The following is a 16,690-nucleotide window of genomic DNA, read 5'->3' as shown; positions in this document are numbered from 1 at the left end:
TGATGTGGGTGCACAGATTACATTTCTCTTCCCTCTTTCCTAAAGTCCAAAGACCAATTAAGACAAGTCCCAAGAGGAATTTCCACAGGCCTCAGCTGTGCATTGACTAGCCAACTCCCAGTATGTGGCTGGAGCAGGGCTGTTGACTGCCTCAAAAGTTACCTTGCAGGGATTGGCTGGATCTGTTTTTGCTTCCCATGGTGGTAGTGAAGCTCTCTTCAGCCTGCTGTGATGGGTTCAAGCAAGGATCCCTTCCACCTTCACTGCTGTGGGTGTGGTCTGGATATCAGTGTAGGGTCCCTTCTACCTTGGTTTGAGGGGGACTTGGTCCCCTAGAGAGAAAGGGTATACAGACACAAAAAACTAAACAGAACATGGTTAATTACCCAAGTGGAGTTCTTCTTTGCTTCTCTTCCTAGGGCTTCTAACTGCCATTCAATTTAGTCTCTCCTAGTTCTTTTAGGAATCTTTGATAAATTGCAGAGGATTGATAGAGGCCCTTTATACATTATTTCATAATGGGAGTACCCTGACCTCTTAGAATGGGTACATTTAATATTGAACAAGACCAGTGGAAAGGCCTGTATCTAATTAACCTTTGTTTCCTGGCAGAGTTGCCAATTCCTGCTTTTATGGCTCTGTTCATGCTCTCTACCCTGCCCGAGCTTTGAGGCCTATATGCTACAAGCAGTTTCTGGGTGAAATTTGAGGCTTTAGCTGTCATTTGCACTATCTCTGTTACAAAGGCTGGTCTGTCGTCAGATCTAAACCATGGAATTATCTCTCTGGGCAACGCTTTTACTACTTCAGGCCTGGTGGGGAAGACTTCTATCTATCCTGAGTATGGACAGACTAAAACTAGTAAATACTGGTTTCCTCCACATCTGGATAACTCAGTATAGACTATTTACACATTGTCAAAAGGGGCTTCCCTGTAGGACTGTATTTCACGCAGCAGGGATGGTCCCTGTTTAGCATTGTGTTGGTTGCATGTCACACAATGCTGTCTGACTTTCTTGGCAAGGGTGGCCAAGAGGGGAATGTAGAAGTATCTCCTGAGAAACTTCCTAGTTTCCTTTCCTTTTTTTTTTTTTTCCTATTCTAAGTGTATGCCTCATGCATACAACCTCTAAATCCTCTTGGATTTTTACACAGTAAGCTTTGATATTTGGTGAGGCATGAGTTGGTCAACCAATGGTGCCCTTTGGTGTTTATAAGAGTGACCACTGTGTATGGTACCCAGACACTTGAGTTTTGTTCCAAAGTCAATTTATCAGCCTCTTGCATTAGCATGGCAGTGTCTGCAAGTGTTCTTAGGCACAGGGGCTATCATTTCAAGACCCTGTCAAGTTGCTTAGAGAGATAAGCAACTGGTCTTGCCCAAGATTTTACATTCTGGGTGAGCATTCCTTCAGCTGTTCAATTTCTTTCTGATACATAGGGTGACGCCTGTGGATCAAGGAGTAGGGCGCAGTCCCATATGCCAGAGGTGGCGGGTTCAAACCCAGCCCTGGCCAAAAACCACAAAAAAAAAAAAAAAAAAGGTCTTTCTGATACATACAGTTCAAAAAGCTTGGCCAGGTCAGGGAGGCCTAGCACCAGGGCTGCCTGCAGTTTTTCCTTTAGCTTCTTTAAGGCTTTTGGTTGGTTGAATTTGTATTCAGTTGGCCCTTTTTCTCCCCACCTTTGTGGATTCATACTATGGTTTGTCCAGTCTATATGTTTTACACAGTCTTTCATGGAAATCCCCAGCGCTTTTATCTTGCTCTGCATGACCTCAGCCACCTTGCATATGTTTGTGGCTTTCTGGCTTTTCTACATTGACAGGGACGATGTCAAGGTTGGGTCCAGGGTAAGAGTATGAAATCATTTAGCAGTCACCTACAAATATTTACAAGTTCTGGATTTCAAGGTTAAGGTTTGCACAATGAGAACATTAATTTTCTTATTTATAGTTTTAGTACAGTTCTTAAGATAATATCTAGTTTTAAGAGTTCCTGTAGAACTGATCCAAAGTCCTGGGCAATTTAAGTGAATATTCCTGAACATCAGCTGGGTGTGGGGCTACTTATGAGGCCGTGTTGTAGCCATATCACTTACTAGGAAATTCTTATTCAAGTTCTAATTTCTCCTGAGGTATCTATATAGACACAGCAGATAGGGTTTAATACAGCACAAATTTTCCCAGTGTAGCCAACAGGTGACTTTTGTTAAGACTTAAGACTTCAGAGCAAATATAACTACTATATATAATTCTTTATTATTTGGCTAGTTTCTTAGCCCCATTTAATAAATCAGTTCAATTTAACAGCTATGTCTCATTTTATGAGCTGGCATTGCAGACAAGGCTGGAATCTAATACAGGTGGGCCACAGTTTTTTTTTTCCCTTTTGATCCATTTCTCTAATTTCTCACAAATTATAGCAGAACTAATTTAATTGACAAAATAAACTATACTTTCAGTATACTGGGTCTCATTATTTGCGTAAAGTGCAGCAAGAATAATTATTAGCCATCTAGGCTTTTCTTTCTTTAAAAATTGGCTTTGCTAGAATCTTCTATAAGGAATATCAGGTTAGATGTGAAAGCCTTCCATGAGCCCAGATTTCATCTGTGCCATTAGATACCCATATGCATTGGGTAAATCCTCTTCTCTTGAGGTCTCAAAGCAAATTGTGATTCTCAGACCTGTCAGAAAATGACATTCTTTACTCACTGTAGATAGGAAATATTATTGATGGGGTGTTTGGCTAGTGTTTTTCAAGGGCTTTTTATTGGCCTTATAAAGTCAACCTTAATCCCTTAATACAGTCTGGACACCTCTGAAAATGCTATTCCAGTCAAAGCCTTGGTAAAATAACCAGTGCCTTTCATTGTGTCCTACAGAACAAAACAGATTCTTATTGATCTTATGCAAATAGCTATATTATCAGAAATTAAGAATACTTACAAATGGTTTTTAAATTTTGGAGAAATCAAGGAGAGAGAAAAATAAATGTTTAAAATTTTGCTCAGACTTGGTGCCCATAGCACAGTGGTTATGGTGCCAGCCGCATACACCCAGGCTGGTGGGTTTGAAACTGGCCTGGGTAGATAAACAACAATGACAACTGCAACAAAAAAATAGCCTGGCATTGTGGCATGGCAGGCACCTGTAGTCCCAGCTACTTGGGAGGCTGAGGCAAGAGAATCACGTAAGCCCAGGAGTTTGAGGTTGCTGTGAGCTATGACGCCACAGCACTCTACTGAGGCCGACAAAATGAGACTGTCTCAAAACCAAAAAAAGAAATAAAGAAAAGGACACCCAAACACTGTACTTAAGAGGAAGAAGGCTTTTATTTAGCTGGCAGAGCTAAGGGCACAGACCAGTTCAAAATGGCCATGCTCTCCACTGGCTTGGACTTTCCCTTTTTATCTCCAGTCAAAAAATTCCAACCCACAGGTACCTTTCTCATTGGTCAGTTTAAATCAAGTGGGAAAAGTTGTTCTAGCCCCCACAGAACTACAGGATTTCACAGAAATGGAAATTTCCAGGTCCCAGGAAGTTAATTCTACAACTTCCTAAGAGCTAAGTCACCACGGAGAGGGCCCTGTAGGTGTATCTTTGGGGTCTCCTTGAGAGAACCTTTGCTCTCCTAGACCTCACTCTTCCCAGGTATCCTCTCTCTTTTAAAGTCTTAAAAGTTTGTATTATAGCTATGATTCTGATAATAATCACTTCTTAAGATTTAACAATACCATTGCAATAACACAAAAATGACAGATCTAGGAATAACTCTAACAACATTTCTAGGGAGAAAAATTATAAGCACTAAACCCCAACTACAGGTTTAATTCTTTACTCCAGATCCAGTGGCAATTCCACTCCAGATCCAATAGTCTTCTCACAATATGACAGTTGATCACACTGTTTTGAGGGCTTGGGGGACAGAGTCTCACTTGTCAGAGACTCTTGTCAGAGTGTCATGGAGGTCATAGCTCACAGAAGCCTCAAACTCTTGGGCTCAAGCAATTCTCCTGCCTCAGCCTCCCAAATAGCTGGCACTAGAGGCACTTGCCACAATGCCCAGCTATTTTCAGAGATGAAGTCCCACTCTGGCTATGGCAGGTCTCAAATCTGTTAGCTCAGGAGATCCGCCATGCCCACCTCAGCCTCCCAGAGTGCTAGGATTACAGGCCTGAGCCCCCACACTGGCTGATGACACTTTCTTGAGACATTTTCTTCTTTGTTTTCTTCCTTCTTCCCTGGCCACTCTTTTTTTTTTTTTTTTTTTTGTAGAGACAGAGTCTCACTTTATGGCCCTCTGCAGAGTGCCATGGCCCCACACAGCTCACAGCAACCTCCAACTCCTGGGCTTAAGCGATTCTCCTGCCTCAGCCTCCCGAGCAGCTGGGACTACAGGCGCCCGCCACAACGCCCGGCTATTTTTTGGTTGCAGTTTGGCCGGGGCTGGGTTTGAACCCTCCACCCTCAGTACATGGGGCCGGCGCCCCACCGACTGAGCCACAGGTGCCGCCCCCCTGGCCACTCTTTATCAATATCCTTTGTTGCCATCTCTTCTACACAACCTCTAAAACTTGGCATGCTTCAAGGCTCAGACTTAGACTCTTCTCTGTTTTATTTCTGTACATTGTCTCTTCTAGTCCCAGGGCTCTAAATACCACACATACTGTATGATGATTGTCGATTTTTTATTTCTAGTTCAGCATTTGTCCCTGGCTAAACTCATACATCATTGCTTTTTCAATAGTTGCACTAAAATGTCTAATGGGACTCTTTATCTAATACAAAACTTTTGCTTCTTGCTACCCCTATTCCTCTGCTCTATCAACTTGTTCTTTTCCGGTTCAGTCAATGAAATGTTTATTGCTCTGGCTAAAATATAGTTGTTCCCTACATCTAATCAATAAGAAAGTTTTGTTGATACTTCCTACAACATATATTCCAGATGTGAGTGGTCAATAGCTCCACGACTACCATGCTAGGCTAAGCTACCGTTACCTATCATCTGGGCCCCTAACTGGTTTCCTAGTTTCTACTTTTGTCCCTCTGCAGCCCAGGGTGTTGTACGTGGTGTTGTCTGTCTCCAACATGCTGTCTGGCTATCAGGGCTGGAATCGGCTGGGCACGTCTGGCTAATCCTTAGCTCCTCCTAGGAAAAATTCTTTTTTTTTTATACATACATTGCTTTTATTTTTTTTAAGTATTAATCAAACAACATGTACTATTCTTTTGTACTCTAATTTTTTAAAAATGTTAAAAAGCAGTTTATATATTTGTTTTTTTCTTTTTTAAATTTATTTATTTTTTATTGTTGGGGATTCATTGAGGGTACAATAAGCCAGGTTACACTGATTGCAATTGTCAGGCAAAGTCCCTCCTGCAATCATGTCCTGCCCCCATAAAGTGTGACACACACCAAGGCCCCACCCCCCCTCCATCCCTCTCTCTGCTCCCCCCCCATAACCTTAATTGTCATTAATTGTCCTCATATCAAAATTGAGTACATAGGATTCATGCTTCTCCAGTCTTGTGATGCTTTGCTAAGAATAATGTCTTCCACTTCCATCCAGGTTAATACGAAGGATGTAAAGTCTCCATTTTTTTTAATGGCTGAATAGTATTCCATGGTATACATATACCACAGCTTGTTAATCCATTCCTGGGTTGGTGGGCATTCAGGCTGTTTCCACATTTTGGCGATTGTAAATTGAGCTGCAATAAACAGTCTAGTACAAGTGTCCTTATGATAAAAGGATTTCTTTCCTTCTGGGTAGATGCCCAGTAATGGGATTGCAGGATCAAATGGGAGGTCTAGCTTGAGTGCTTTGAGGTTTCTCCATACTTCCTTCCAGAAAGGTTGTACTAGTTTGCAGTCCCACCAGCAGTGTAAAAGTGTTCCCTTCTCTCCACATCCACGCCAGCATCTGCAGTTTTGAGATTTTGTGATGTGGGCCATTCTCACTGGGGTTAGATGATATCTCAGGGTTGTTTTGATTTGCATTTCTCTAATACATAGAGATGATGAACATTTTTTCATGTGTTTGTTAGCCATTCATCTGTCATCTTTAGAGAAAGTTCTATTCATGTCTCTTGCCCATAGATATATGGAATTGTTGGCTTTTTTCATGTGGATTAATTTGAGTTCTCTATAGATCCAGGTTATCAAGCTTTTGTCTGATTAAAAATGTTAAATATCCTTTCCCATTGTGTAGGTTGTCTCTTTGCTTTGGTTATTGTCTCCTTAGCTGTACAGAAGCTTTTCAGTTTAATGAAGTCCCATTTGTTTATTTTTGTTGTTGTTGCAATTGCCATGGCAGTCTTCTTCATGAAGTCTTTCCCCAGGCCAATATCTTCCAGTGTTTTTCCTATGCTTTCTTGGAGGATTTTTATTGTTTCATGCCTTAAATTTAAGTCCTTTATCCATTTTGAATCAATTTTTGTGAGTGGGGAAAGGTGTGGGTCCAGTTTTAGTCTTTTACATGTAGACATCCAGTTCTCCATTTATTGAATAGGGAGTCTTTCCCCCAAGGTATGTTCTTGTTTGGTTTATGGAAGATTAGGTGGTTGTAAGATGTTAGTTTCATTTCTTGGTTTTCAATTCCATTCCAAGTGTCTATGTTTCTGTTTTTGTGCCAATACCATGCCGTCTTGACCACTAGGGCTTTGTAGTACAGACTAAAATCTGGTATGCTGATGCCCCCAGCTTTATTTTTATTACTAAGAACTGCCTTAGCTATACGGGGTTTTTTCCGGTTCCATACAAAACGCAGAAATCATTTTTTCCAACTCTTGAAAGTACGATGTTGGTATTTTGATAGGAATGGCATTGAATAGGTATATTGCTTTGGGAAGTATAGACATTTTAACAATGTTGATTCTTTCCGTCCATGAGCATGGTATGTTCTTCCCGGGAAAATTCTTAAATCCTAAAGGCACTTAGGCAAGAAAGACCCAGAATAGACTCAACTATTTTTGTTTTACCCTAAATGGGTTGGTCCACTTCAGGGATTCCTTTTCAAGCTAGGAATCTGAGTGTTCTGAAATTGGTGAAGCTCCTGTAGTCAGACTGCTTAGGATGCTCCATACCGATCTCGGAGGGGAGCAATGACTCACCCTCCCAACTGGCTCCCTGTTGTGCTCCATAACTGTTGGGTTGGTTGTGCTTAGACTTGGAAGTCCTGGGGATTACAGGATAGGTCCAAGACCCTCGCAGGAGAAGCCTCCGTAGGTCCAGTGGGCCTTGGGTATTGCCTCTGTCGAGTCTGGGGACGAAGACAGCCCTACCACCCACCCAAGCCCGGTCCATGATTCTCCCCTGCTGGCCGCATCAGCTCCCTTCCCCGCCTCCTTTTCAGCCCTGGAATCTTGTCCTAAGCCTTGCAGCCTTGTGGTGAAACCCCACGTTCTCGAATCCACTGTGCGGTAGCCCTCGACGAGTTCTGCCCGCTGGCTTGTCCACTGTGCCCAGCCAGGATCCCTTCCCGGCTCTGACGGGGATGGAACCAGCAGGGAGGTGTCTGCGGGGCTGGGCGGCAGGCGGCCGCCGCGCTGTCCACCCGCTGCCTCCGGCCGCGTTTTTACTCGCGTCTCCCACAGCAGGCGGAGAAGGTTGGGGCACTCGCCCCGAGCCCGGACCCTGCGCGCCGCCCGGAGTCTGAGGTTTCCCAGTTCTCACACCAGTGGGCCCCGGGTAAACAGGAGTTGGGCGCTTCTCCCCTACCGGGGCAAGTCGAGCTGTCCGCCTGCTGCCGCCGACCCACTCTAGATTTCTCATTTCTGCAGATTCTTGGAAAGCAAACAATTTCTCACGTGGTTTGGGGGGGGAACTTGAGGGAAAACGCACGCGAGTGGGCATTTGCTACAGCTGGGCGCAAGGGCGACTGGGGCCCCCGGCGGCGGGCAGGTTGCCAGGTGTGTGCAAAGATAGCCACACGGTGGCGCCAGCGGCCCGCCGCGGGACCCGCTTGGCGCCCAGCGCCTCGCTGGGTTCTGAGTTGGCCTGGGGCAGATTTTAGACTCCGGTTTAGCTGGAAAAGGCTGTGTTAATGACGGTTGTTAAGTAGTTTATTCATAGTAGAATCTGTCGACACAGCCTACTAGGAACAGAGAAACGATTGGTGAGTGACAGCAAGCACATATGCAAACAAGTAAAAAATACGAATCCGTATTTACAGTATCTAGTACTTTTTTTGAATGAAACAATTTTTCTAAATTGTTCAAGAGAATGTAAAACACTGACTTAGCTTCAACGCATTCCCTTTACTTGAAGATGTAACGTTGGTCTGTCAGAAGTAAAAGAACTTTTCATCTTCTCTCTGAAACCACGCAGAATATGCAACCCAGGCATAGATTGAGCCATGGGTGAATGAAATATCTATGCTTTCCCTTTACAAGAATGTGAAAATGCAGAGACTTTTCTTGGAAGCCAGTTGATACTTTCCAGCATGCTTTTATTTATCTTTTTTTTTTTTATGGAAATTTTCTTTTCTTCTTCTCCTTCTTCTCCTCCTTCTTCCTTTATCACCCACAGTAGAGTGCTGTGACGTCACAGCTCACAGCGACCTCCAGCTCTTGGGCTTAAGCGATTCTCTTGCCTCAGCCTCCCGAGTAGCTGGGACTACAGGCGCCCGCCACAACGCCCGGCTATTTTTTTGTTGCCGTTTCGCCGGGTCGGGCTTGAACCTGCCACCCTTGGTATATGGGGCCAGTGCCCTACCCACTGAGCCACAGGCGTCACCCTGATGGAAATTTTCTTTATCTTTACTATATAAATATCAATATCCTGTTCATGATATAGTACTGATTTTACAAGTTCTTACCATTGGAAGAAATTGGGTAAAGGATACATGAGACTTGTCTGTGTTATATTTTACAACTGCATGTGAATCTAAAATTATCTCAATATGATTTAGTTAAAGCTTTAAAATATAAATTAACGAGCTGGGCATAGTGGCAGGTGCCTGAAGTCCCAGCTACTCTGGAGGTTGAGGCAAGTGGATTGCTTGAGCCCAGGAGTTTGAGGTTGCTGTGAGCCTCAATGTGCTATAGCACTCTATTCAGCGCAACAAAGTGAGACTGTTTCAAATAATAAATAAATAAATAAATAAATAAAATGTAATTAAATATCCATTAAATTGGTACATCTCTAGCTGGACTGATCAAAAGATAATTCACAAATCACCAATAAAAGAAATAGAAAATGGAATGTTTACTATAGATGCCACAGACATCAAAAGAATAATAAGAAATATTATCGTCTTGGTAAGTTTGGTTGGGCTACCGTAACAAATTACCATAGATTAGATGGCTTAAACAAGAAACATTTCTCACAGTTCTGGAGGCCTGGAAAGTCAAAGATCTAGGTGCCAGCAGACCCAGTGTCTGGAGAGAGCATTTCCTGGTTTATAAAGTAGCCATCTTCTCCATGTACATGATGGAGAGCAGAGAGCAATAGAAGCTTTCATGCCTCTTCTTATAAGAGCCCTAATCCTATTCAGAAGAACTGCCTCTCCCCTGATTTAATTACATTCCAAAAGCCCCGGTTACTGATACAAACACATGAAAGATTGCAATTTCCAAATATTAATTTTGAGGGGTACACATTTGGTTCATAATATAGTCTATTCTTAGACCCCCCAAATCTCATGTCATTTTTTTTTTTTTTTGTAGAGACAGAGTGTCACTTTACCACCCTTGGTAGAGTGCCGTGGTGTCACACAGCTCGCAGCAACCTCCAGCTCTTGGGCTTCCGCTATTCTCTTGGCTCAGCCTCCGGAGTAGCTGGGACTATAGGCCCCCTCCACAACCAGCTATTTTTTTGTTGCAGTTTGGCCGGGGCTGGGTTTGAACCCACCACCCTTGGTATATGTAGGATAATATTTAGAAATAAACTTATCCTACATCAAGCACACAAAGTAAATTCAGTGTGAGTTTAAAATGACATGCTTTTCTTCCAGAGGCTTAAGAGGCTTGGACCCCCCTGGGTTACTCACAGAGTTAGGTTTTTTTGGAATTGTAAAATTCCTTAGGCCTTTTCTCTGAAGCAGTACACCCCGTGGGGCCTGAGATCCAAGGGCATACCGCCCTTCTTCAGAGATACGGGCCAGAGGGTTGACATATGTTAACAACATATTGTCAGAGGTCTATAGGTGCTCTGCCCTGAAGGAAGGTCACAGTCGTTACTTCATACTGAGGCTTGAAGATATTCTTCTATTAACTCTGTTCCCCTATAGCTGCTTTCGTCTTTGTGCCCTGCTTGGAAAACTAGTCACTGTTTAGAGGAAGGGATTTACTACACAAGTGGTTACATTGATATGATAAATATTTCCTTTCAAGTTAAAATTCAGCTAATAGATAATGGATTAGGTGTGTACGTGACTGGAAGAGTATAAAACTTAAACTTGGAATAAAGAACTTTGCTATATGCCATCCCACGGTGTATAGTCTGTTTCTTGACTTAATAATTACAGGAGCGAGTTTATACCTACAGCAAAGCTGCTGCTCGTTTGCGTCTTGGGTCACGCAACAGTATATGGGGCCAGTGCCCTACTCACTGAGCCACAGGCACATGTCATTCTTACCTGCAAAATATATTCATTCCATCCCAACCCTAAAAGTCTTTTTTTTTTTTGTAGAGACAGAGTTTCATTTTATTGCCCTTGGTAGAGTGCTGTGGCGTCACACAGCTCACAGCAACCTCCAACTCCTGGGCTTAGGCGATTCTCCTGCCTCAGCCTCCCGAGTAGCTGGGACTACAGGTGCCTGCCACAACGCCTGGCTATTTTTTTGTTGCAGTTTGGCTGGGGCTGGGTTTGAACCCGCCACCCTCGGTATATGGGGCCGGCGCCCTGCTCACTGAGCCATAGGCGCTGCCCATCAACCCTAAAAGTCTTAACTCACTGCAGCAACAAGTCTAAAGTCCAGAGTCTCACCAAAATATTATCTGAATCAGATATGAGTTAAGATTTATCTGGTGGCAAAATTCTTCTCTAGCTGTGAACAGTAGTGAAACAGTTATAGGCTAGACATTGCCAAAATAGGAAAAGAAGAAATAGGAAAGAAGAAAAGGGTGATGGATTGAAGGCAAGTCCAAAGTCTACCAAAAAAAACTCTGTGATGCTCAAGTCTTGAGAATAATCCTCTTTGGCTTGATTCTCTGCCTTCTAGACCCACTCTGACAGTGGACCTGCCTCTGCAGGGGCTGGATGCCCCTAGCTCTACCTGGCAAAGGCTTTGAGCCCACAATGAAACCACATGGGCATTGGTCTAGCCCTTTGAGACTGAGGAGCATAAGGCCTCCCCCTAGCCCTGTGCTTTCTGGGCCTGTCATGGGAGTAACAGTCCTGATTATCCCTGAGTTACCTTTGGGGTCCTTCTTTTCTTGTCCTTAAGAATAACAAATGCTAACATCTGTTAGTTCTATGGTCTAATTTGAAAAGTCTGACAGTCTTTTACTTTGTCACATTTTCTGTTTTCTTTAGCAGTGTTTCAGCTAGTATAATGCCATCTGTATTCCTGCCTTCTACTGAGAGGGCTGAATAGCTCCATGGTTCATACCCACAGTAATCTCCTTACCAAATGGCTGATCCACTGCACCCTTAGTGTTTTCTTTTGAATATACTTTCTCATTATTGGTATGGACAGGCTGAGTTTTTAAAATTTTTAAGTTCTAGTACCTTTTTGCTTAACAATTCTGTCTTCAATTAATTTCTTTCCTTTTGCATTTTGCTATTATATAAGCAGTCAGGACAGAACCAAGTCACTCCTTCAACAATTTGTTTATTTTAATTTTTTTTTTTTTGAGACAGAGTATCACTCTGTCACTCTGGATAGAGTGCCATGGCGCCGTAGCTCACAGCAACCTCAAACTCCTGGGCTCAAGCAATCCTCCTGCCTCAGCCTCCTGAGTAGCTGGGACTACAGGTGCCTGCCACAATGCATGGCTAGTTTTTCTATTTTTAGTACAGACTGTGTCTAACTCTTGCTCAGGCTGATATTGAAGTCTTGCGCTCAGGCAATCTACCCACCTCGGCCTCCCAGAGTGTTAGGATTGTAGGCATGAGCCACAGTGCTCAACTCCCAACAATTTGTTTAGAAATCTCTTCAGCTAAACATCCAGTTTCATTGTTCACAAGTTCCACCTTCCACAAAACACTAGAACACAAACAGAATTCAGCCAAGTTCTTTGCCTCTTTTTAATAAGGATCTCCTTTCTTGCAGTTTCCAAGGGCATATTTCTCTATAGCTCTTCACTTTTCTTTCTAAGCCCTCACCGGAATCTCCTTTCAACCATCCTTCATGGTAACATCCAATTTCAGCATGCACCTTAAACCCTTCCAGCCTTAACCCACTATACAGTTCCAAAGCTGCTTCTCCATTTGTAGGTATTTGTTATAGCTGTAGCACCCCACTTTTTGTTGCCAGTTTCTGTTTCAGTCAGTTTAGGCTCCTACAGCAAATTACTATAGACTAGATGGCTTACATAACAGACATGTATATCTAACAGCTCTGGATCTGGCAACTCCAGTGCCTGGTGAGGACCCACTTGCTGGTTTGCAGATTACTGTCTTTTTGTTCAGCCCTCACGTGACTAAGAGCAGAGAGCAAGAACCTATATCTTAAATAGTTTTGCAATAGCATTTATGCTGCTCACACACTATTTCCAGCTTCTTGTATTATGCTTTCTATAAGATTTTACATCCTTTTGTGGTTGGATGGAGCTGTGTAACTAGGTCTGAGCAGTGAGTCAGAAGTACTGTGTGTCATTTTGGGGGTGAGACATTTAATTCTTGGTTTGCAATACTCTAAAACTCTCCTTCGCTCTGACACAACTTGCTGTGATCCAGATAGCAGAACCTTTACTGGCCCTCTCAACTGACTAATATAGCATGAATGAATAACAAATCTTGTCGTTTAAGATGCTGAGGTTTTGGAAATGTTTGTTACCTTAACATAACCCTGCCTATCCTGATACAGCGTAACTCACACAGGAATAGAACAAGTATAGGGTTGGGCATAGGTTTGTTCTGTAGATGAAATGAAGTGTAGTTGTTATCCGTATTTCTTACACTCTCTTTGAGAGGCTCTCCTTCATGAGAGGGAGACAAACATTTTTGATTGTAAAGAAAAAACAAGATCTTAAAGAAAATGGTCATAAATAGTCCTCTGTACAATACACTGGCCAACAACTCTGAAAGGTCGGGGGTGGCATACCCAGAGATAAAACTAGAGAATGGAGAGGTTCAGGCCAAGTTTAACAAAAAGGATGGAGACCCTCTGGGCAGAGCTGAAGATAGTACCTACACTAAGGGTAGTTGGAGGCCTCTTTTGATGTGGGGCCCCTCCGGATGGATAGATTCTAGGGCTTGTGTGAGGGTTCTGGTGGGCTAGGGTCTTTTAACCAAAAGTTTTGGGGTGGGGCTAGCCAGGCCCATTATGGTTTTTTGTTCCAGGAGGGGGGGAAGAAAACGAGGGGGGTGAGTTAGTGTGGGACTGTATTCGGCCCCCAACAATTTCAACATGGGCCAACACATCCATTTTAATACCTTCTAATTAATATCTTTCTAATAGCTTTGTTTCTAATACCACATAAGATAGGGAAAGACATGAGAACTTGCATGAACTCTGGTTTATAGTGCCTTTGTCTCATTGGTGCTGTCAGAGAGATTCTATTCCCAGGGCAACATATCATTATTTGGGATGATTAAGAGCTATGCCTTTCTTTGGTAAATTAGAAGGGTAAGTAGGAAAGTATAGGGCTGAGGGGAAACTTGTGTTTTCCCTGGAAAGATCAACTCACAATTAAGGCAGATTAATAGGAGAAAAGATTTATTTACCAAGCACATGGAGAGAAATCACAGAGTGATCCCCCCAGTTTCTAAAGGAGTTCATATATATATATATATATATATATACACACAGAGTCTCACTTTATCGCTCTTGGTAGAGTGCTGTCGCATCACAGCTCACAGCAACCTCCAACTCCTGAGCTTAGGTGATTCTCTTGCCTTAGACTCCCGAGTAGCTGGGACTACAGGCGCTCACCACAATGCCTGGCTATTTTTTGTTGCAGTTTGGCTGGGGCCGGGTTCAAACCCATCACCGTTGGTATATGGGGCCGCTGAGCCACAGGCACCGCCCTAGGAGTTCAGATATTTTTATCCACACCTTTTAGAGGGGAGGTAGAATTGAGCAGTGTAGTATGATGAACCCTTCCAAGGAGGGACAGTGGATGAGGGAAACAGATTGACTTGTAAATTAACTTGAGAGACGATATTTATGAGTTAAATGATTTGGGCCATGTCTGTTTACTTTCTGGACCTTCATTCCAGTAATATATTGAGAGAATAGGAAGGGGGGGAAGTCATTTATCCACTTTGCTCTTCTGATCAGGTCAGTCTAGTTTATGTGATAGAGGGAAAGCCCCTTCCAAGTGTTTCTTGACCTTGAATGGCCTTTAATTTAAAATACTCCTTATTTTCTACTCCTTATTTTCTAAGTTCCTTCAGGGCAAAGGGGTCTTGTAAGATCTCCAAAGACTTTATATAAATTGCTGTGGTGTATAACACTGTCTGGGGTTGGACTCTCTGGAAGCAGAGAAGATTTGGGTACAAGGTATTTACTTAGTAATGAGCACCTGAAAAAGGAACATGAAGGGAGCAGGACTGGGCAGAAGGAGAAACCGACTGCAATGCCAGTCCAGTGACACTGACCAACCTGGTGAAAAGCCCCAGAGAAAATAGTGCTCACAGGAACATCCTGCTTTGAGCTGAAATGGTTTCCTTTGTTGAGGCACAAGTCCCAGGGTGCTCTGGGGTGTGACTTGGAGTCGGGGTAGCTGAGGCCACCTCTGAAGGAGCTAACTGCCAGGGGAGGGCGTCTGCTGATGTACTCCACTGCAGTTGGTCCTTGAGTTCTTTGTTGAAAGGGGATTTGGGAAGGCCGTCTCTGTCTCCCACTGTCCACTCCTATGCCACTTGGCTCCTCTTCCCTATATCCTCCTCCAGAATTCCACTGTGCTTTCCTTCTTTATTAAGAGTGAAGTTGTTAGGGTGGAAAAGCATAGTAGGTGCTCACAACACGAGTTGTTGAAAAATTGAGAAATTGAAAAATTTCTCACAGAGATTAGGATATATATAAAAGTTTATTTTATTTTCTTAGAAGAGACAGGGAGAGAGAGAGTGAAAGAGGGAGGGGAGAAAGGGAGAAGAGAGGGCAGAGCGATGGCAGTGTGGCATCCCAAGGAAAAAGTAGGGAAAGCCAGCCCTGAGACCAAGTGGCTAGGCGATTTGAAAGGGGATTGTAAGTTGGCAGTCGAGAAACTCAAGCCAGAAAAGCAGTCTGCAAGATGGAGTCTGAGAAGCTGAGCTGAAGCAGGACAGCTGACACAGCCTGCTCACACACCTTCTGTGATTATCTAGGTAAGATTTCACCATGATGTGAGGATGTTTGTCTCAGGAGACTCTGAGGAGTGGTCACACATGGACAACAGGTGTTATGATATTGGTAGAGTAAAGGTTACTTGGACAATAGGATGTTTTCTCTGTTGATTCTCTTAGATATTTTGTTAAAGTGAAAATCACCTTTCTGTGCTTTAAACATTTTGCATTATTAGAATGGAGACTACTTTGATGTTACTTCCTATCAGATAAAAGTTAAACATTTCTAGGTTGCTTTTCCTGCATTTCATTATAAAAGTTATTAGAATTGTAACTGAGGCAGAACAGCACTGAGAGGCTATTCTCACTGTTCTCCAGAATCACTGGCCTTCTGACAAATAGAGCTTGTTTGGCTAACCCCCGTCTTCTGCATATGACAGTGACAGAGGGCGGGACCTTCTTCATCTGGTAACAACTGCTGCATCAGATTTTTTCTTTCTTTCTTCCCAGCTGCAGGTAGACCAAAAACTAAATCCTGTGGCTCAGTGAGTAGGGCACCGGCCCTATATATCAAGGGTGGTGGGTTCAAACCCAGCCCCAGCGAAACTGCAACAAAAAAATAGCTGGACATTGTGGTGGGCATCTGTAGTCCCAAGAGCTGGAGGTTGCTGTGAGCTGCGACGCCGCAGCACTCTACCCAGGGCAACAAAGTAAGACTCTGTCTCTAAAAAAAAAAAAAAGTTGTGTACAACAGAATTCCCATGGGATGGGGTGCCTGTTAGCAAGAGAACTTACAGGATTCATTTTTATTTGCTACTAGGAAATTGCAAGATTCATATTTTTGTTATTTTTGCAATTTTTCAAGGCAGCCCATTTTAGAAATTTAGTAGGATAAACTTCTGGCCTTATTGTTGCACTTAGACTGAGGGTCACAGTTGTTGCTTATTGCCTCAGAGACTGACCTGGTGGCCCGACACAGACCCTTGTTACTGACAGGCCAGAGGGTATGGTCGGGAGTTCTTATAAGTCTGCGTTTGCTGCACCTGTCTGTCTAAAGTTGCAATTGGGCAAGGGAGTAATATGAGGTCCCTGCATGGATTACTGGGGTTCCATAAATGTTCTTCTTGCCTCCCACTATGTAGCAGCAGCACCCTATCTCCTCCTGTGATTAGGATCAATTGTCCCTTTTCAGATATTGGCTCCTTTTCTTGCCTACGGGCTCCAGGAAACGAGTAACCCAAAGTACCCAGACATCAGCTGCGGGTTATAATTCAATGGGACTCACGCTGTGATACAGGCTTCCCAGCTA

At 43.3% G+C, this 16,690-nt stretch overlaps 1 protein-coding gene across 6 annotated transcripts in view; it reads left to right on the top strand.

The window, feature by feature from the left end:
• LOC128585418 (histone H2B type 2-F) overlaps positions 1–16,690 on the top strand; it is a 36,751-nt gene that overhangs the window by 13,204 nt on the left and 6,857 nt on the right. Inside the window, exon 2 of one of the 6 annotated variants that reach the window (XR_008380054.1) lies at positions 15,892–16,091. The exons of the other annotated variants lie outside the window; for them this stretch is intronic. The gene's annotated coding sequence lies outside the window, so the exon portion shown is untranslated. The remainder of the gene's footprint in view (positions 1–15,891; positions 16,092–16,690) is intronic. 6 annotated transcript variants of the gene reach the window in all.

This window comes from Nycticebus coucang, chromosome 5 (assembly GCF_027406575.1).
Source record: "Nycticebus coucang isolate mNycCou1 chromosome 5, mNycCou1.pri, whole genome shotgun sequence".
Taxonomy (NCBI): Eukaryota; Metazoa; Chordata; class Mammalia; order Primates; family Lorisidae; genus Nycticebus; species Nycticebus coucang.
Note: the sequence above shows the minus strand (reverse complement) of the source record. Positions and strands in the feature narration are given on the sequence as shown.